The following is a 20938-nucleotide window of genomic DNA, read 5'->3' on the forward strand; positions in this document are numbered from 1 at the left end:
CCACGTGGGTTTGAGGGGAGCCCGCTGCTTCCTGACACGTGTAGGGGAACCTCGCCCCTTCTGACCTTTCAGGCTGCGCGATCCACCTTCCGAGCCATTCCTGAGGTTGGTCGTGGGGGCCCCAATGACAAGAAAGAACATTTGTCTTATGGGCGCGTGGCACAAACACATCGCTTAACTAACATTTGCCTGGATCTTGTGTTCTTAGAACTATGGGATCCGGGATGGGGGTCCCACCGAAGCCAGTGTGTTTTGTATCTATAACCTCGGTATACCTGGGGCCCCCTGTGTTCCTATCTTTGTGTAGAGTCAACTAAAAGAATTAAAAGTCCCTTGGAATAACAGCATGGAAAACACTGCCAGTTTTCAATTAGTCTCTTGAAAAAGGTCCGAGGGCAGGACGGGAGGCGGGAGCGGGGAATGCTGCTAATGACAGCAACACTTCTTAAAATCCCTCCCGCCGTGTCCGCGTCTCCCTCCTGAGAGGCCCCCACAGAGCCTGCAACCGCTCCCGTCAACCACTCCCTGGACGGTGCCCCATTCGGCACAGACATGCTTGCTACTCATGAGCCCGCCCCCCTTGGCTGCCAGGACCCCCCTTATCTTATCATCCATTTGAACTGCTTGCCTCTCAATAATCAGCACTTCTCGCCTCACTCCCTAAATTCTGATAAATGGAAGATTTATCTTTGGTTATCTCTGCAAAGATCTAGGAGACCTTTAACCTATTGCCTCGAAGAGTAGAACTCCTATGCTGCCCTCAGCAGCCTTGGGAATATACATGAGAGCCTCCCATTTATAGGGAAGAGTATTTGGGGTAAAGAAGGAGTAAAAGAACAAAGATTTTAATCCTGAGCTGTTGCTTCCGTTTGGGGGCCAGGAGCACAAAGCTAGATTCGGACTCATGGGTCTTGATGGATTATTTGCAAGGCTGCTTGCTTGCAGGGACTGCAGGGAAAGAGGAAGGGCGTCTCATGACTGGGCCTAATTGGTACCAGCAGCTGGGAATTCTGCACCAAGTACAGTGACTTCTGCCCCGCAGCTAACTTGGCTCTTTTCACAGGACACTCGGCCAGGCTGGCTACATCCCCCGAAGTGCCTCCAGACGCGGACGAGGACTGGGGAGGCCCTGCTCCGTGTCCCAGGTGGCCTGGCTTGCTGGGACAGCCCTGAGGCTCTTTGCCCCTTTCTGTCTCCGGTGGGAGGTTCTGGGAGGCACATCTGGGCAGAGGTCATTCATGGAAGCACTTTTCTTTCTCTCTCTCTCTCCCTGACTAATTAGGGACCTAAATTCCCCGGTCCCCCTCTGCTTTCCAGGAAAGGCTTGGCTCAAACCATACCTGGTTATTTGGCCAAAATTATTAGGCAGCAAGCACCTTTCCAAGTACTTTACAAATACTAATGTATTCAATTCGTATTAACAAGCCTGCAAGATAGGTATGGGTAGGACCCACATTTTGCGGGAGGGAGAAACTGAGGCACAGAGAGGCTAAGTGGTCAGCCTGAGATCACTCAGCCGGTAAACGAGAGAGCCAGCTTCCAGACCTCTGTTTCCATGCGTGTTCTGTTGGTCACCACCTGTCACTGCCTGTCAGAGGAAAGCTTTCTCGACCCTCAGATGAGGCGTGAATAAAGGCATGAAGGAGGCTCATACGGCAGGTGTAATCATAGGACCTGTCTCCCGGGACGAAGTGAGGATCATCAGTATAAACACTCTGCACAGTCCTGGGCATATTCTCATTGCTCCATGGCCATTGTTATTATTACTGATTTAGAAACCTGGGGTCCGGGGCGTCTGGGTGGCTCCGTGGGTTAAACGTCCGACTTTGGCTCAGGCCACGATCTTGCAGTCTGCGAGTTCGAGCCCCACATCCGGCTCTGTGCTGACAGCTCGGAGCCTGGAGCCTGCTTCGGATTCTGTGTCTCCCTCTCTCTGCCCCTCCCCTGCTTGCGCTCTGTCTCTCTCTCTCCCTCTCTCAAAAATAAAGAAACATTAAAAAAAAAAAAGGAAAAAAGAAACCTGGGGCCCACAGGGGCAAAGTGACTCATTCAAGGTCATGGGAATAGTTGGTGACCACCTGGGATAAAGCACTGTTTCCCCAGAGAGCCTGTCTCACAGTCACTCCCTCCATCACTTCCCTCAGGATGTTTAAGTAAAGTCATTCAGCAAAATGCCACCAGATCTCTAAGCCTGCCTGTCCGGTGGCAGGAATGAATTGCAGCGGGCCCCGTGATTATCGCGGTCACCGACGGCAACACGTGGTCTGGTTCGCGTGCACACAGCCTGCGAGGCGCGGGCACGCCCGCCTTCTTATTTAATATGTAAAGAATTTTCTGGGACTTAATGCCGCCAGAATGTCAGAAGAGTTAATGGCAGATGTGGTTGTGGAAAACGTTCTGTATTTTTAGACAACCTTTAATTAAAACACTTTGTATGTCTCAGGGACCAAATCATATGCTGCCACTTGAAGGCTGTCAGAAGGGGAAAAAGTATACAAAGCTTCTAAAAGCAGCTTTGCTTATTTTTATCTGTGATGGAGTGAGGGAGCCTTTGCAGGGACAAAGCTATCTCTTGCCGCAAAATTACATGAATGTAATACACAGGGCCCGTAGGCGAACCTTCGAACCTCGGACACATTGTGCTTCATTCGCTACACGTTGTGCTTCATTTGCTACAGTCCTCGGGGTCAGACTGAGGGCAGTGAACTCCACTTTGGACCCCCAAACGCTCCTGACCCCGCAGGACCGTCCCAATAAGCGGATGCAATCGCTTATTGGCCTTGAGCACCCAGACGCCAGGGGATTTGCAAGCCAGAGCTCGTGCACAAGGCAGATTTGCAGGAGTCGCCAGCGGTCATGAACACAGACGTGCGGCCCAAGGAGTGGGCGTCTGGAGGCGGCGAAACGTTTGGAAGCAAGCGCCTTAGAATGTGAAGCTAGTGTCTTCGGGGCCAAGCAATGCGCGCTGCAAACTTTGCCGCTGTGGCTCCACTCCTGAACCCCACCCGCTCGGGGGTGGCTTGGATGCACGTGAATTCTTGGATAAGCCTGTTTCCCAAGGTGGCCGTCTGATTCCCAGGCCCCCTCCCTTGGGGTGTGGGCTGGACGAGGGGCTCCTCCCCAAGGGGATTAAGAGGAAAGGGCGTGCGACAGAATCGAGGTGGCTGTTTCCGGTCACTGGGGTCCGGGGCCACTTTGCACGCAGCGATAGGCAGCCAGCGAGCGTCCCCGACGCCCGGCCCGCCTTCACTTTGACGCGGCCTGTCACCCCGAGCCCTGTACCTTCTTCATCATCTCCCGGCCAGCACAGCCACGTCCCCGGCCTCACCCACACTCCAGCAAATGAAACTGCAGCCTGGGGCGGTGGCGGGGGTGGGGTCAGAAACCTGAGGGCCTTCCTTTCCCACAGACTTCGCAATAGTAACTTTTTTGGTAGACGGTAGTTTTGAAATGTGTTTTAGGGATTTTCACAGTGTAGCCTGGGGGTGGGGGGCATCAGGCCTCCTGTTTTTCCTGTGATGTCTGTAGGGTAGGCAGGGTGTGAGCTCAGTGCGTGGAGGGAGCTCTGAGAATCGTCGTCCTCCCGATCGGTGGCTTTTCTGGGCAGTTTGTCCCTGCCTTAATGGCACCAAGTGGCCATTCTCCACCCTGGACTACAAAATGAGCAGCCTTCCCCCGGGGGAGGGGGAGGGGTGGCCAGGAACGTCCTGAAGATGTTTAAGCCAGAATCCTAAAGTATCTGGTGTCCTCTTCCCCGGTGTTTAGGGTGCAGGGAGGGGGAGATGAGACACAGACTTTACACCGTGACTGTTTCTTGCCATTGTCCCCACTCCCCCCCCCCCCCCCCCCAGAGCTGGCTGTGCCGGGTCGTCAGAGGGCCGCACCGAGGGGAGGACTTTCCATGGCTTCGCGGGACGCGACTGGGCACACGTTCCTTGGGAAAGTCCTGTTCCCAAGACAAAGTACGGTCACACTTGATAGCGAAGAGAAGCCATTTAAAAAGAGCACATAAAGGACGCGGGGAAGTCTTTGACAAGACGCCAGCGATCCCCACATCAAGTAGCAAAGGCTCCCAGACTCCTAGTTCTTTTTGCAGAGGATTTGCATCAGGAAAAACAGAGCCGGCTGAACTGAACTGGGTGCGGGCTTTGAAGCCAACTGAGTTTGTCGCCGATTTCTTCCTCGAGGTGAATGGCAGCATAACAGGTGGCGACTGGCTCGGAGCCGTCACTCCTGGTGTTTTATAGATGCAGGTAGAGTTAGAAAAAAAAAGAACAGATTGATCTGCAGTGAAGGAGGGGTGTCAGAAGCAGGAATCTGAAACACGATCGTAGAGACCTAACTTGAGAAAGATACGGTGAGAGGATCAAAGGTTGTTTTTTGTTTGTTTGTTTTTTTTTCCGATTTATAAATTTAGTTTATTGGATTTGGCCTCAGAAACGGGTTTCTCTTTTTCAGCTTTCAGCTCAGTTCTCAAGGCAGAGTGGAGTTCATTTCGTGGGCTAATGCAGGGAGCATTGGAGGACGCGCCGGGCAAGCCACACGAAGACGATTCTGGAATTCGTGAAGCGGGAAGAGAACCAAGTCTCCAGGGGAGCGTCGCACGTCTGGTGGGGCAGGTGCCAGGACAGGGTGAGGCTGTGACAGTCCGGAGCATGGAGAGCATTCCCGGTATGTGTGCGCGAGGGCTGGGGCTGGGGCTGGAGTTTCCCCAAGGCGGAGGGGCCGAATATCGCTTCATGTGGGCGTTGGTACTGTAATTCAAGACGTGGTCATGGGACCTTTGTCCTCATGCCAGCCTAGAACTCAGGGAGCCCCAGTATACACGGGGCGCGGGCGCCTGGCCCTGCCCTCAAGGTTACGACGATGGGGTGTGTCTGCGGAGGGAATGACAGCTGCTTAAGGACTGGCTTTCTAGGTTGAGGAGGGTGGCTGGACGTTGCTTCTTTTTCCTCTAAACCAGCGGGTCCCCAGAGAGAACACAGATCCACAGAGTGGGGCTGTGAACGTAGGACGAGCTTAATGCCACCCCCGTCTTCCCCGGCCCTGGTGGGGAAGAAAGAGGGGGCTCCTGGTGGTGTCCCCCCGTCCAGGGGACCCCCAGGAAACCAGCTCTTTCTCATCGAGCCAGGGAATGGGGAATACTCTTGTCACTGGATCTTGGTGGGTGTCAGACAAGTAGCAGTCACCGAACGAGCCTCCGAGCCTCCGCTTTTACAGAATAAATGGGTGCTGTCCTTGCTGTATTGAGAAGGGCCAGGTGCTGTGGTGCTGGGTGGCCCAGCCACAGGGGGGCACCTGTTCTTTGTGGATACCTAACTGAACCCAATTTACGGTTTACGTATTTCTATTTCAAATAAAGCTTTGAGGACTAAATTTGAAGTAATGCATCGGAATCATCCAGCTATATACTGAAGATCTATGGATACCAGTGACTAAGGTGAGCTGACGAGAAAGAAAGGCTTCTTAGAGGTGGCCCTCCCCTGGGGGGGCACAAGGGCCCGGGCGGGGGGCACCCTCCGGGGATGTGTTACCAAGATCCAAGGCGATCTTGTGGAAGGAAGAGCCGGAAGAGATAGACAGAGGTGTGGGGAGCGGCGTGAGGCGGACGGCGGGCCTTTGGCAATTTGGCTGAAGTTTGGGCTGTGCTGAGAACGTGGTAAGAAAGACAGGGACCCGGGAAAGCTACTGGGCGGCTACAGAGCATTTGAGACCCCGACAAAGGGGTCTGGATGTCATTCCCGAGGCCTTTGGGGACGGGCGTGGAATGAGGGTAGTTCTAGAACAGCAACCAGGGCAGGGAAGCTGGAGGCAGCTGGCCACGGGCGTCCCACCCATGCGCGACGTAAGAATGACGAGTCGCCAAGACGGGGACTGTTCGTTTGGGGGAAAAGTGAGTCAAAGGGAGACTCCCGAGTCCCTGGCCTGGGCGACCAGAAGTTGGGTGTGTGTCATGCATGGAAAGAAGGAAAATGCAAGAAAAGCAGAAAAGCTTGGCATGCGGGGAGTCTGAGACACTGGCGAGGCATCGGGGTGACGGTGCTTGGCAGGTCAGGCGCAAGTCAGGACCAGGGAGAGGAAGGCCTGGGAATGTGAATTCAAGAGGCATCTGTGTAAAGCGGTAGGTGGAGGTCAGTGACTGGCTGGCCTGGCGACCACCTGAGCCAAGGAGTGTCATCGGCGATCTGAGGCGCCCTGCCAGGCCTTGTGCGCTGACTCAGCTCTGAGAGAGACCCAATTATCCTCGTCGGAGGCCCGGGGCTGCGCTGGCCCTGAAGATCAGGTCTGTACGACTCCAGGAACCCTCATGTTCCACATCCAGCCTTCTACAAACTAGAAATCATTTTATTTTTAAAAAATGTTTACTTATTTATTTTGAGAGAGAGAGCACGAGCGAGAGAGGGGTAGAGGAGAGAGAGAGAGAGAGACAGAATCCCAAGCAGGCTCCACACTGTCAATGCAGCTCCCGACACGGGGCTCGATCCCACCAACCGTGAGGTCATGATCGGAGCCGAAATCAAGAGTCGAACACTTAACGGGCTGAGCTGCCCGCACGCCCCTAGAAATAATTTTAAAACCAAAATATAGGAAGGACAAAGGAAAACCAAAATAGTGGGCATGTGGCTAGCGGCATTCATTAAATCCCCCGAATCTCGATTTTCTCTTATGAAAATGGTAACAGATGAGAGGCCGTGAATGAGCCATGTAACAGGTAGCCGTGCTCAGCAAACGTCTGTATTCTCTCTCCCTTTTCACCTTTTCTGCTAGTGGCAGGGGAGGGGGGGCGGTCAGGGTCCAAGTATTTATCCCTTATTCCAAGGGCACCCGCCCTTCGGGCCCTTTGTGGGTTAATGGGAGGTGATAGGTATGAAGAAGCAGAATTCTGTGTCATTGGGGTGGTAGGCAGAATAATGACGTGCCCCCTCCCCCCCAGAGAGGCCGGTGTCCTAATCCCCAGGGTCTGTGACTGTGATGAGGTAAGTGGCAAAGGGGGGTTAAGGTTGCAGGCGGAAGTAAGCTGACCTTCGTGGAATCCGACGACCTTACGACAGGGAGATTATCCTGCGTCATCCAGGTGGGCCCAAAGCAGTCACGGGAGTCCATGGAAAGGATGTGCAAGGAGAGACCCAGAGGGATGGCCGTGCGAGGAGGACGCAGCCCGGCATTGCTGGAAGAAGGAGGGAGAGTAAAGAACGTGGGGGCCCCTAGAAGCTGGGAAAGGGAAGCAAACCAATTCTCCCCTGGAGCCTGCAGGAGGGGCACGGCCTCGCCAAGTTCACGTGAGCCCGGCGAGACCCAGTTTGGACTTCTGACCTGCAAAAAGGAACGCATTTGCAGGGGAACACATCTGCGTTGCTATAAATGTAGCATCGAAGGTAATTTGCTGTATAGCAGTGCTAGGAAACTCTAACAAACGCATGCTGGAAGGGACCATGCGAACGGAGCTGCCCGGAGCGGCCGACGCGCCCCGTGTGGACGCGCAGGAAGGGATAACCGCGCTGGGCGAGGCCGTGCTTACCTGCTCTGCCCTCCCCGGCTGTGCCTGTCAGCGCGGTGGTGTTCTGATGGTTCCTAGGATCTTCTTGACCACTGACCCCTGAAGGCAGAGCGCGGGTGAAACTCTCCCCCAGAATAACTGCGCACAGCACCTGCAGGGGTAAGCTAGGTGTGCCGGTCCTCGCGGAGTCTCCTATCCGCACGGGTGGGTCTGGAGCTCAGAGCTTTCTTAGGGACTGGCCGGCAGGTGCCGCGGCCTCACCCAGAGCCCTCTGTTTCTCATCTCTCGGAAGCAGCCTTGTTCCGCTTCAGTCTCTCACCCCTTCCACACACTCCCCCCACCTTCCCGTGGGTCACCCACCCTGTTTCTGAACGGTGCACCCTGGTCCCTTGGCTTCTAGACTCGGCTTTCGGGCTTTTTGCCTGCAGAAGTTCCAACTTTATCTCACATACAAAGTCTTTACTAGCTATATATATATATATATATGTATATTTTATACATATGTGTTTTATAAACGTAGCTCTTCAGTTTCTGATATGCTACTTCTAGTTCTGTGCACACCTGAAATTTTGAGGACGTGGGGATGCTTTTCTCTCTCTGCAAAATACTGGCCCCGAGTGGCCCGGGAGAGGCCACTCCCCCTGACCTGTGTACCCCTCTGCCAGAGGTAGCAGCAGGGACCAAGGGACTCGCGAGCTTAAGACCTGCCTAAACCCTCGTCCTGGCCCGGGACCAACCTCCCAAGTTGTCCGCATGAGCCGTCCGAGCTGGCTCCGTCCACTGGGCTTCCGCCGTGTGGCTGATAGCTCGGTAACCAGTACGAGCATCCTACAAAAGGACCTGCTTCGGCTTCTGCAGAACATTGACTTCTAAGGCCTCTTCCGGTTCGAAATGCCTCATTTCTTGGACAGCCATCCTGCCCCCTGCCTTCTAACGGAGAGGATGACGCTGGACCGTAACGCCAAGGTGAGGAAGGGGCTTTAAACCTTCCGAGGCCTTGGACGCAGCACCTGCCTCCTTGGGGATCAAGCTCGCTCCTGAGAATTGTTTAGACTGTCCCGTTGTGAAAAGTCAGTGCTTCCCCATCGCCAGATCCCCAGCAATGAAATTTTCCCCAACAAAACCATAACACCGCCTGCTCCCCCAAAACCCAAATGATTTTATTTAAAAAAAAAAAAAAAAAGACATAAAGAGCATAAGGAAGCGAAGAAATTTAATCAGATGTCAGAGGAATGAAGACTTTTCATTATATACGGTTTTAATAACAAACATGATATGTTAGAATATCAGTTTTAAAGGTGTCGAGCCAAAAGCCCTGAAGAGTTTTCCATTTGCTTGCCTGTCTTTAAAAAAAAAAAAAAAAAAAAAAAGTTATTGTGTTTGTATCAGTATTAGATGGTTTTGGTTTAAATTGATGTTCATGCTAAAGATGCTGCATTTTGGGGCGCCCAGGTGGCTCAGTCAGTTAAGCGCCCGACTTCAGCTCAGGTCACGATCTCGAGGTCCGTGGGTTCGAGCCCCGCATTGGGCTCTGTGCTGACGGCTCGGAGCCTGGAGCCTGCTTCGGACTCTGTGTCTCCCTCTCTCTCTGCTCTCTCCTGCTCACACTCTCTCCCTCTCTCAAAAATAAATAAGCGTTAACAAAAAGTTAAGATGCTGTATTCCTTCCTCCAGCCCTTTCACTCGTGGCCCTGTATCCACGTGCTTCTTGGATGTACAGGTGCCTGCCCGCTGGCGTTGGTGATGCGAATCTGGGCTGCAATTCTGCGTCGCGGCTAAGGTCAGTTGACTGTCCCTCAGGAATAGAGTCCCTTCCCTTCCTTTCCTGTTCAGCATGAAAGCCACCCTCCCTGCGCTGCTGGGCTGGGGACAGGGGTCCGGTTCATTTCTGCCTGTCTTATCCCACGGTGGTAGCTTCTCATCGTCGAGGCGCCACGTGGGGTGGGCAGGGGCTCCGGCAGACTCCTCATGGCGGGCGACCCTTCACATTCATTTCTGCCCCTTGGCCTCTGGCCCAGAAGGCGGTGAAATAAACAGTTCAGCTTCCCCGCAGGAGCAGGTGGCCAGCGAGGCTGGCTCACCTCACTGGATCCTTGTCCTCTTCTCAGTTTGGGGCTGTTACTTATCGGGTGAATCCTGGGGAAGCGTTTGGAGGGGGGCTGGGGCATTATTCGAAGCAGAAAGAAGGGACAGTATTCCACGTAATAATGGCTGTTGTGGGTGGAACCGCGTCTCCCCAAATGTGTCACAGTCCTACCCCACGGTACCTGTGAACGTGACCCGGTTTGGAAAGAGGGTCTTTGCAGATCATCAGGTGAAAAGGTAAGTTAAGGTCGTCAGGGTGGGTCCTGATCCGATATGGCCACACCCTCGTGATAAGGGGAAACGTGGGCACAGAGGGGCACATGGGTAGAGGAGGAGCATGTGACACAAGCTCACTACCCACAAGCCGAGGGATGGCTGGGAGAGAGGAACAGAACAGCTTCCGCCGTGCTGTTCCTGCGGACCCCTTGGTCTTGGACTTGTGGTCTCCAGAAAGGAGAAAGACGGTCAGTGTCATGTTTTGAGCCACCCAGTTCGTCGCGCTTTGCGCTGGCAGCCCCAGGACACTTGCACGGTCTTGAGATTGAGATGCAAAGGGTCAGGAGAAATATTCTAAGCAAATAAGGAGGAAAAACACCTGGTCAAGGGAGGCCTCTCGGGCCAAGCTTGGGAGGTGGGAGTGAGTCCAAAGCAGGACAGCCCAAGGAGCTTTGAGATGGGACTGATAGGAGCTGGGAAGGGGCGACTGAAGACCAGGGCCCTCATGTGGAGGCTAAGTTTTGGCCCTGCAGGAGGAAAGGACAAGGGCCTGAACTAAGGCAGGGGTGGTGGGGTAAGCGGGTGCAAATGTAATCTAGAGAAGAATAGGAAAGTGGTTACCAGGTATCTGGCTTGGGATTTTGCAGGAAGCGTGGCACCATTCAGAAAAAAAAAGGGGGGGGGACAAGCTTTAGGGGAACAGGGCTGATGCTGAGTTCTGTGTGCACATGTTGAATTCCAGGTGCCTTTGGACATTGGAAAGAAATAGTCACAGTTAGAGGTCTGGAATTGAGGGACAGATCTGGGTTGGAAATAGAGTTATCTCTCGAAGGGGGTAATTAAAGTCAGGAATGTGCCTCTGCCACCCGAAGAAAGTAGGGTGGAAACAGACGAGAGCCGAGGATGTAATCTAGGGAAAGAACAAAACTTAGGTGATGGATAGAGGAAAGGGAGCCAAGCGAAGGACCCCAAGGAGGGGCCAGCAGGGAGGAAGAAGGAGGCCAGGAGAGAACCCTGGATGGAAACGTAGGAGAGAGTGCTGGCCGACGGGAGCAAACGCAACGGGAAAGCCCAACAGGCACAAGACCCAAAGTACGATCGGGTTGGGCAACTCGGAGGTTGCTGGTGGCTGGAAGGAGGGCGTCTTCGGAATGGAGTGTAGGACACGACCAGGTCTGGGGTGGTTGGGGGACAGCGTGGGAAAGGAGAACACGGAGCCATCTTATGGAGACTGCCCATCAAGGAACTTGGCCACGAAGGAAGAGAAGGAAGTCAGATGGTAGCTGGAAGGGGCACAGGAGGAAGCCCACCCATAGAAGGAGAAGGTGAGGTCAGTGCCCAGGGAGAGGCAGAATCCCAAAGTGTGGAGAAAGTGCGGTTGCCACACTCCAACTGGTCCACCTCACTGGTGTGAGCGCAAACGTTTCCTCCACCAGCCCTGTATCATCAGCCTTATTTGGTCACACAAGGTTAGATCTCTGTCATAGGAAGTTTGTAGACAGGGTCAGTGAAAGGCACCTTGGTGAGTGGGTTTTGTGGAATGAGGGCTGACCCTGCAAAACAAAGATTTTCAAATTTGAAGCTGAGCTTTAAAAAAGTCGTCTTCCCACGAATTATTCAAATACCGAACTGTGTGTTTCAGAATTTGATAGCGTTAAACCTTGCAGAGAGGGGGCTATTTTGTCTTAACCTTCCGCCGGCCCCTGCATTTTGGTTTCCAACAGAAGAGGGAACCAAGCCTGTGCCGAAGGCCTGAAATTTGCTACGTGCCATACTAAGGGCATTGACATGGGTTGTGTCATCTGATCGTCAAACTATGTTTGCAATAGAGATAGCTTCATCCCATTTTTTTTTTTTCACATGAGGAAGTGCTAATGACTAGAGGGAGCTTGGATTCAAACTCAGCTCAGTCTCCATCCATCCATTCATCCACCCATCCATCCACTCACCCATTCATCTGTCCAACCCATAAGCACTCAAATGAGGATTGCTTATGAGCCTGTCTATTTGGAAGGTAGAGATAAAAACACACGTGGCTGAAGTTCTCAGAAGAACATGAGCAAGGCAACTGGAAGGGCAAGATTCTACAGAGAAAGGAAACAATTTCTTACTCGTCTGTTGAACTTCACCATTCACCCTTTATGGTCTATCTCCTCCCGCAGCTGATTCATCAATGAGAATTACTTTTGAAGATGTCCCATGTCCTTAGCTGGGCTATGAACTCAGAGAAGGCAGAAAATGGATCTTGTTCATCTTGTAAATGCGAACAATTTGCAAATCCCTATGTCTGATAACTAAACTTTGAAGATCTGTTATGCATCAAGAATGATGTCACTTGCCAGGGGCACATAGTTTTTTATGGAACGGAATTGATATAAAGAGAGGGAGCTCGATGTCTTGAAGGTCCATTCCTACTGTAGCATGCATAGCTTTATGGGTCACTGTTGGGCAAGGGAGAGAGAAACCTTCTAGGCTTCGAGCGGGCACTGAGGAGGCCCAGCAGCCCTGGGGAGCTAGATGATACTCGGAAGGGTGTGTTGACTGTTCGGGGTGGGCGTGGGCAGCAGCAGCAAGACTAAAATGGGGAGAGGAGCCCCCGGGCCACACTGGGAGGCACCAACACCCAGGTCTGTTGGGTGCATGCACCGTTTCGCCTTCTTACCGCGCTGCAGTCCCTTCCTCTGTGGATGTGTCCTGCACACGGCCCTTTGCATGCGGGGAACCCGCTGGGGTGGGTTGCGTCAGTCCCGGCAAGGCTGCGATCCCTTGATTTCTTGCAACGCTCTCTTGGTGTCGAAAGCACCAGTGAACGGTATTCCCTAAGATGCTTAGTCTCTGAATTTATTCTTAGCTCGCACACCAATAAATTCTTGCTTAATGACTGAAAAATAGCAGGAACAACTCGGCAGAGATAGAGGAAGTAAGACCGGACAGAAGAGCATCTCTCTGGGGCATCTTTCTCATGGTGCAATGCCTTACCTCCATTATTTTATTCATTTTAGGTTAGCTATTGAAATAGTAATGGAAAGAACCAGATTTCCCAGTCACTAGCCGTCTGTCGCAGTCGTAAATTCTGAAATCAACATCATGGGATTGAAATCTGCTGGGATGGATCAGAAACACTTCAAGAAATTAATGTGACCCAGAATATTACGTTTTGTATTTGCATGAGCCAACGTGATTTTATTTTATTTTATTTTATTTTATTTTATTTTATTATTTTGTTATTTTATTTTATTTTGTTATTTTATTTTATTTTGTTATTTTATTTTATTTTATTATTTTATTTTATTATTTTATTTTGTTATTTTATTTTATTTTATTATTTTATTTTATTATTTTATTTTATTTTATTATTTTATTTTATTATTTTACTTTATTTTATTATTTTACTTTATTATTTTATTTTATTATTTTATTTTACTTTATTATTTTATTTGGAAAAACAGGCATGTTGAATGGGAGCGTGCATGTCTCTCTACTTGAATGCCAGACCAGTTTCATGTATTATTCTTAAATGTTGCTAATCCTGTAGATATTTCACATCAGCAGATTACATAAATGCACCTCTGCTGAATGACTATATTAACTCAGGTTTCATTATAAAGCCCCTTTATCTGACAATTGCACCTGTCACAGAGTGTCCTCAATTTGCTTAATTGAAAATATTTTTCTGAGGTCATTTGTTTTTCTTTCTAGGGCTAAAGGTTCTGCACAATTTTCCTTTTTACTCACATCTGCAGAGGTTCTCAGAATGCCTGAGAATGAACACTACATGCTCTGTTTTAGAGTCTTAGGTGATTTTCCCCATGGGGCGTATACATTTACTTCTTAAGGTCTTGTAATTCACTTGAAAATGTACATTTACTCACACTAATAAAATTTTCTTCCAGCTATATATTTTCCTGCATTACGTCATCTCATTAAGCACTAGAATCCCTCAAGCCTGGATTTCCCCCAAAGATTGTGAGAAATTTGTGACTGGCTCCATGAAATGAGCTCTTATTCTGTGATGGTCTAAAAATAGTTGTACCAAACTGCAAAAACATATTGCAAGTGACTCAGACTAATGCTTTTCTTCTGTGTTCAGGAGCTATTAGGTGATGGGATGGGAAGAAACCTGAGATCATCTGGGCAAGACTTTTAGTTTGCAGATAAGAAAACAGAGTTTCTGAGACGTAAAGTGATTTGCTCGTGGTCCTTGAGCCCTGGAATACTCGTCTCTGGATTCCCTACTGTGAAGAGAAAATGTCCAATTTGCATGCTTGGAAAATAGGAGAGTGGGACATCTGGAATCCTACAGACTTGGATTAAAATCTCAACTTGAGGGGCACGTGGGTGGCTCAGTCAGTGGAGCGCCTGCTTCTTGATTTCGGCTCAGGTCCTGATCTCACGGTCTGTGGATTTGAGCCCCACGTCTGGCTCTGTGCTGATAGCTTAGAGCCTGGAGTCTGCTTCAGATTCTGTGTCTCCCCCTGTCTCTGGCCCTCGCCTGCTCATGCTCTCTCTCTCAAAAACAAACCTTGAAAAAATTTTTTAAGAATCTAAAATCTTAACTTGATTATTTAGGATCTTTGTTGGCCTTGGGAAATCTCAGTATGTCTCAGTTTACTCATTTCTAAAATGGGTGTATGAGTAGCAGACTCCTCATTGTCATTGCCATGACAAGTAAGTGACGTATATCCATGCAAAGAGACCGACACAATGTCTGGCAGGTAGTAACTGTCCAACAACTGATAGGTAAAATTCCTATTATTTTTATGAGTATAGAATAAAGATTGACTATTTATACTGATAGAATGAAGTGATATGAAAAAAGTGATTGATTTCCATAAATAATCGCTTGAGGGAGAGAATACTGGGTGTGTGGGGGAGACTGAACAACTTCTTGCTGTCATCCTGCTGTTCTGAATTGACGGTAGATGCTCGGAAATTGAATCCCGTCCAAAATATCTGCTCCTGCAATTAGGGGAAGGTGCCACTAGGTGGCAGTGGTTTCTCAGTCATGGTTCTGTGATTTTGGTCACCAAATGGATGATTACAGGAGAGATTTTTTTTTTTAAGTTTATTAATTTATTTTGGGTTGGGGGGGGGAGGAAGAGCAGAGAGGGGGAGATAGAAAGAATCCCAAGCAGGCTCTGCACTGCCAGCCTAGAGCCCATAGCATGGCTCGAACTCATGAACTGTGAAATCACGACCTGAGCCAAAATCTGAACCAAAATCAAGAGTCGGTCGCCCAACCAACTGAGCCACCCAGGTGTCTCAAGGAGAGATCATTTGAACATTTTCCTATCTGTATCCATTTTGAAGTAGACCTCCGGATCACCACCACATATCAAAATAGTGTAATTGACAGGACATTGAAGTCAGATATACTCAGGTGTGAAATCATGGACATCATTTGACCACTTCCTGGATCAATTTGGGCAAGCCCTTCTTGTGTAACCAGTACCCAGATCAAGAAATAGAACATTACCAGCATCCCAGGTGCCTTCTTTGTGACTTCATCAAGATATTTTACCCCTTGGGGCGCCTGGGTGTCTCAGTTGGTTGAGCGTCCGACTTTGGCTCAGGTCATAATCTCACAGCTCGTGAGTTCAAGCCCCGAGTCGGGCTCTGTGCTGACAGCTCAGAGCCTGAAGCCTACATCTGCTTCTGTGTCTCCCTCTCTCTGCCCCTAACCCACTCGCATTCTGTCTCTGTCTCTCTCAAAAATAAATAAACATTAAAAAAAATTAAAAAAAGATATTTTACCCCTCAAGGTAAACACCATTCTGACTTCTCTCATCATACATTAGTTCTGCCTGTGTTTGAACTTATTATAAATGGAATCCTATAGTATACTCTCTTGTGTTCCTGTTCAAGACTGTTATCTGGGGTGGACTGTTTTCTCTGTTTCAAAATTGATATATAAGTGTTCTTTATATACGCTGGGTAAAAACCCTCTTCTCCCACTCATTGGCTTGACTGTCACTCTTTAACAGTGTCTTTTGATAAATAGAAATTCTTAATTTAATCAAGTTCAATTAGTCATTCTTTCTCTTTGTTTTTTGTTTTTGTTTTTGTTTTTGTTTTTGTTTTTGGTGGGAGGAGTGGGGTGTTTTTAAAGAAAGATTAGCCTACCACAAAGTCCTGCAGACCGTATGTTCTTCCATGTTACTGTCTAGAAGCTTTACTGTTTTAGCTGTTACATTTGGGTCTATGATCCCTGTGGAACTGATATTTGTGTAGGGTTAAGAATTCAGATATTGTTATTTTTCTGGATATTGTATTGATTGACCCAGCACCATTTATTGAAAAAAAAAAAAAAAGACAACCATCCTTTCTTTAATGTGCCCCAAGATTGTCTTTGTCATAACTCATGTGAACTTGTATATGTATTTCTGGACTCTCAATTCAGTTCCGTTAATTGTTTTTTGTTTGTTTGTTTTGTTTTTGTTTTTGTTTGTTTGTTTAGCTTCGTGTCAGCACAACAGTCTTAATTATTGGAGCTTTATAATAAGTGATCCTGTCTGCAAGCGTAAATCACTTACACTTGTTTTTGAATGTTGGTGACCCTTTCATAGGTTCATGTCAATTTTAAAATCAGCTCATCAGCTTCTATATGAAGACCTGCAAGATGAATGGACATCCTTATAATAGCGAGTCTTCACGTCAGTGGATGCGGTGGATGCCTTCAGTGAGTTAGGTCTTCCTGAAATTCCTCTCAGTAACATTTTATTGTTTTCTGTACAAAGGGCTTTCACTTCTTATCTGTACATTATTTGGATGTTACATCATGTGTGCATAGTGATAATTATTTCCAAATGTTCCTCAATACTTTGAACTTCCGTTCAGTTTGTCTTGCTTTATTCACTTGTGTTAGTTAACTAGGATCTCCAGTATAATGTTGGATATAGTGGTGGTGGTGGCATCTCTGTCACTCTCAAACTTAGGCACGTGCATTTCCATATTTCACCACTAATTAGATTTACTGTAGGGGCACCTGCGTGGCTTAGTCTGTTGAACATTCGACTTTGGTTCAGGTCGTGATCTCATGGTTTGTGAGTTCGAGCCCCGCATCATGCTCTCTGCTGTCAGCACAGAGCCCACTTTGGCTCCTTTGTCCCCACTCCCTCTCCCTCTGCCCCTCCCCTGCTCACACACACTCTCTCTCTCAAATATAAATAAACATTAAAAATATTATGTTTACCGTGTATTTATTTTGGAGGTTCCTCTTACCATGTTCAAGAAGCTCCCTTTTATTCCCAATTTGTTAAAGTTTTTTTTTTTAATAGTGAATGGGTGATTCGTTTCCCAAATGTGTTTTTTGCATTTATTGGAGAAAAAGGGTTTCCTCCATATTTATGTTCATCTGATGGTTACGTTTTAAATGTTAAACCAAGTTGCATTTGTGAAATAAATCCGACTTGGTTGACCCTGATTAATTTTCTAACATATTACTGGATTTGATTTCCTACTATTTTGTTTTTGATTTTCTTGATTTATGTTCATGAGGGGGATTGGGCTAGACTTTTCTTTTTGTATATACTTTTTAAGGTTTTGGAATCAAAGATTTGCTGGATTGAGAATAAAAGAGATGGAAAGTATTCTCGCTTTTTCTTATTCTCTGGAAAAGTTTGTGTAAAATAGAAGTTCTTTTAAAAATATTTGGAAGAATTCACTGTTGCAGCTGAGACTGGAGCTTTCTTTGTGGGAGGGTTTTAAATTATGGATTCAACTTCTTCCATAGATACGGGAATGTTCTAATTTTCCATTTCTTCTTAGTGCCAGCTTCGATAAGTTGTATTTTTTCCAAGAATCTAAAGCTTTTCATTGATATCCATGGTTTTCCACAAGTATCATCCTTTATATCATCAAGGCCAATTGGCGATGTAACAGTTAAAAAAAAACCAACATACGCCACAACTATCTTCATGATTTTTCTCCAAGTTGTTGCCCGCCCCCTGCTGAATCTCCAGGTTTTTATGTTGTCCCTTCTCGATTTGAGGTAACTCATGACGTCACATTTTCTTGAACTGAATCATGTCACTAAAGTTAATCAGATTCTATTCAATGTCTGCAGGGAGTTTGCAACGTTCAACACCGCAACTGTAGTCCCACACATGTGTTGGCTGGTCATGTTGGCCTTACTACGCTCTGAAGATTTGAGAACTTTTTACCACCTCCAGTTGTGTTACTTGGGTGCGTAGTACAACTAATGAACAGACTAGTCGAAGCAAAGACAGTATGAATAGTTGCAACCAAATTTGGGCAAGTACTTTGAAACTATGGCGTGTCTGAAAATGATTTCATGATGTCATCAACCTCAAGTTCAGGGCTGTTTAAAAGTTAAAAAGTATAACCTGTTGGGATGAGCACTGGGTGTTGTATGGAAACCAATTTGACAATAAGTTTCTTGTTTAATTAAAAAAAAGTTAAAAAATGTATACAACAGAAGAAATATAACAGTTTTTTAAAACATGCTTGTGCTTATCAGTCTTTTTAATTTTCTCTCAGCAGAGCTTCGTTTTCTCTTATATTTAAAGGAGATTTTATCCATTAGAAGAATGGAAAAATATAGGCCTCTGATTTTATGTTTTCCCAAGTGGTTGTCATAGAGTCTATCACAAAATGCTGAACTGCGGATGCCACTGTTCCACGTGTATAAGATATTTGTCTCCTTAAATTTGTTTTCCACTTGTTATTTTAATGGGGGTCTAGTTGCCCAAGGTATATGGAAAAGGAAAGAGCTGTTCATGCACATTTCCATACCGCCAGGAAGTTTCCGAATGGTCATTTCTTCTGACTGAGAGTTCCCATCACGATCTTACTCACCCCATATGCCCCTGGAGCCTAGAATTGAGTCTAACTCATGCTGCCACTGAAACTTTCTCTCATGTTCCCTATGGTTCATTGGAAACTCCTGTGGGGCAGGCGAGTAGGAATTGTTACCATCCACAACCACACAAGCTAGAAAATGGTCAAGCGAGACCATGACTAGAATCAAGCCTCCTGACCACGTATCTCCTGCCATCTCCCACGAAGCCCTCCTTGGTGGCCACGTCCCTAGTCTGGGTTGGTCATTTCTTGTTCCTTTCTTCTCACAACACCTATGCAATAAAGCCTATGCTCTGTGGACAATTAATTCGGCGAACTTTTAGCAGGTAACTGAGGGCATGGAAAGGGGTTATTTGTATAGTTGGGCCGAGTTCAGTGATTTTCCAGAAGGCCAAGTTTCCTGTGCCATCCTTCATAAAACATTTGGAGTGCAGTTGGTGAGTCAGGCCCTGTGATCAGCGCTGGGGACACAGAGAGCGATTACACACGCAGTTCCCGTAGTCCTATAGGAAGTTTTTACTTATCAGATCACTTACCTCATTTTCTGTGAATCGACCCAATTTCCCACCAGCGATGCTCTGGTCAAAAATAGGACAGTGCTCTTGCTTTCAGAGTGACTATGGTCTCGACCGATCATGCCGTTTGTGCCCCCAAATAAAAGCCCACCGTGATTGCGTTGGTCACGAGGCCATCCGCTGAGTGGGGCGGATGATCTATAACCTGGTGTTGACTTCCAAAGCTGGCTTCTCTGAGCCATTTGGGCATTTGCTTCCTTTAAGGCCAATGACTTGGGAAACTGATGGAGCGGAACAGCTGAGGTCATGTCTGAGGTAAGAGATCTAGGGGTGAACATGACCCCCGATCCCTGACTTAGTTGGGATTCTTTGTTTGGAGATAACGGAAAAACCAACTCAAACTGGCTTCAACGACAACAACCCATGGTTCTTGGTTCACCAGCAAAAGATTTCAAAGGTAGGGTGATTTGAGAATGGGATTAATTCAGTCTCTTAAGTTTCTCAAGGGCCCGGCCCCTTTTCTTGTTTCTGCCCAGCTTTTTGTTGTGTCACGTTTGGCTTTGGGGTGACCTCTTCACGTTTAGCAACGTTGCGCTCACTGTCCCAGGCTTGATATCGGTGACCGTAATGCTGAGGAGAAAAGCATCTCTTTCCTGGAATTTTTCAGCAAACTCCTCTCACATCTCACTGGGTCTGCTAAGTTTAGGCCAGTGGCTGAGGCTGGGGAAAGCCAGATGCTGGTTAATTTAGGCCACTTCCCTGAATTAACCCCGTGGCACATGGTATGACTCTGGATTAGCCTAATCAGGATCCACCCAGGGCACCGAGGATGGGGTCAGCTTTCCTCAGAGTACAAGGGCTTTGTAAAGATGCCAAGAGCGTAGCCAGAATTGGGTGCTGTTAGGGTGCAGCAGAGGTGAGTGGATCCTGGGTAGCTGATCATCAAAAGCCTCTGGCAATGATGCGCACCAAACAGATTAGAGTCCAGTGGGGAGATAAGATAAATGACCCGTAATCATTGCTGTGAGGAACACTCCAGAAATTGGTAGACCACTTTTTACATGTTTAAAAAATGTTTATTTATTTTTGAGAGAGAAAGATCGTGAGCGGGGGAAGGGCAGAGAGAGAGGGAGACACAGAATCCGAAGCGGGCTCCAGGCTCCGAGCTGTCGGCCCAGAGCCCGACGCGGGGCTCGAACCCACGGACCGCGAGATCGTGACCAGAGCCGAAGTCGGACGCTTAACCGACTGAGCCACCCGGGTGCCGCGACATTGCAGAAATCAGTAAACTCTCCGATTTTAAATTCCGTTGCGTTTCTGTTTCTGTTTGCAATGGACACGTGTCCATCCCTTGGTTGTGTCACCACCTCGTGTCTTGTACCCACGTGCACGTGTCCACATTCCGTGTGTAAACACACAGGTATGCACATACATACGCACCCGTCCTCTCCGTCTTGTTCCTACCAAAGGGACACATTTCACTCCCAGCACTAGCAATCATGCTGAGTGACTTCAGGGAAGATGGCAGGCTGAGGCCGTGGCCTGACGTACTTGAGTTACCGTGTGGGTTTGTGGGTTTTGACAGTTTGAAACTGGACACTCTTCACTTACCCTCCCCCACCTGCCCTCTGACATAATGGTCGAAATACAGAAGGGGATTCAGATTTCCACCAAAGTTGGAAACCAGAAATATCATTTAATGGCTTACTGGGAGCCAGGAGAAAACGTCTGCCTCGCAGCACTCAGAGGAAGTCCCAAGGAACAGAGTAAGGCCACGTAGGGGAAAAGAGGTCATGGGAAATTC

Source organism: Puma concolor, chromosome B3 (assembly GCF_028749965.1).
Source record: "Puma concolor isolate L17-30 chromosome B3, mPumCon1.1.hap2, whole genome shotgun sequence".
Taxonomy (NCBI): domain Eukaryota; kingdom Metazoa; phylum Chordata; class Mammalia; order Carnivora; family Felidae; genus Puma; species Puma concolor.